Here is a 1,602-nt window from a genome sequence, read left to right as displayed (position 1 = left end):
GCCAGCACCCCTCCAGAGACGGACAGTAATGTCCGCCACTGGAGGAGCAGGCTCGAGCGGTATTCTGAGGTCTTTAGCAGACCTCCGGCTCCCTTGAGTGATTTTAAGACGGTTCAAGGATAATACCGCTCCCTTGCGATCCGCGCAGCAACAGCTGCTGTGCGCCGGGGTTTGTTGTCAGATCCCGGCGCACAACACTGAAGCCGCGCCCACAGCTGTCCGTGCCCTCTGAACCGGAAGAAGACAGAAGAACTGAAGAAGAGAAGCGAAGAGGAGCAAAAGGAGCTGTAAGGCGGAAAGAGGAAAGGTAGGAAAGCATTCAGTGAGAGTGACAGTGAGAGTGGATTAGTGTATGTGTGGATTGGTATATGTGTGGATTAGTATATGTGTGGATTGGTATATGTGTGGATTGGTATATGTGTGGATTAGTATATTTGTGGATTAGTATATGTGTGGATTGGTATATGTGGATTGGTATATATGTGGATTGGTATATGTGTGGATTAGTATATGTGTGGATTGGTATATGTGTGGATTAGTAAATGTGTGGATTGGTAAATGTGGATTAGTATTTGTGTGGATTGGTAAATGTGGATTGGTAAGTGTCTTTTTCATGATATAATTATGCTCTAAAAGTACATCATAACTCCCATCACTCTATACTGTTCCATACAGTGGCAGAGCTTGGAGACAGAGGCCTTGCAAACCCACCTGAAAGGTAAGTGAACTTCAAAGAGGGAGAGGGTAGATAGTTAGGAGGGGTTAGATAGGGAGAAGGGAGTGAGAAGGGGTAGATAGGGCAGAAGGGAGTGAGAAAGGGTAGATAGGGCAATCATACTCCTATCATGCCAAGTCTGCGAGTACAGCCTGGAATCTGGGTATGCCTGGGCATGGTAGGAATGTGATTGCTGTTATCAATCATATATATATATATATATATATATATATATAATATTGTTATTTCATTGTTTTGTCCTATTTTGGTGTGTTACTTACTTTAAATAAAAGTGTTAGATTTTTTTTTTATGGTGTGGGGGGGTCATATTTGGTTTCGGCCAGGTAAATGCTGCATTTTCGGTTTCAGTCCAGAATTCGTTTTGGTGCATCCCTACTACTAATGAAGTGGTAGGCCTACACCACATCAATGTTTGGCTTAGTATATAGTGATTGGGGTTATGCTGCACTATTGTCAATGTCTGGCTCAATGTATAGTGATAGGGATTACGCTGTACCACCGTCAATGTGTGCCTCAGTATATAGTGATAGGTGTTATGCTGTACCACCGTCATTGTCTGCCTCAGTATATAGTGGTAGGTGTTATGCTGTACAACCGTCAATGTCTGCCTCAGTATATAGTGATAGGTGTTATTTTGTACCACCGTCAATTTCTGCCTCAGTATATAGTGATAAGTGTTATGCTGTACCACCGTCAATGTCTGCCTCAGTATATAATGATAACAGTAATGCTGTACCACCTTCAGTGTCTGTGCCGGTATATAACGGTAGAAGCTATGCAGTTTTAAAGTGTGTGTGTGGGGGGTGCCACATACAGGATCCGCCCCAGGTGACAAATACTCTAGGTACGCCCCTGCCTTAATGAAT

Source organism: Sceloporus occidentalis, unplaced genomic scaffold, assembly GCF_023333645.1.
Source record: "Sceloporus occidentalis isolate IW3139 unplaced genomic scaffold, rSceOcc1.0.p SCAF_82, whole genome shotgun sequence".
Lineage (NCBI taxonomy): Eukaryota > Metazoa > Chordata > Lepidosauria > Squamata > Phrynosomatidae > Sceloporus > Sceloporus occidentalis.
The sequence above is the reverse complement of the archived record's forward strand: the minus strand, read 5'-3'. Positions refer to the sequence as shown.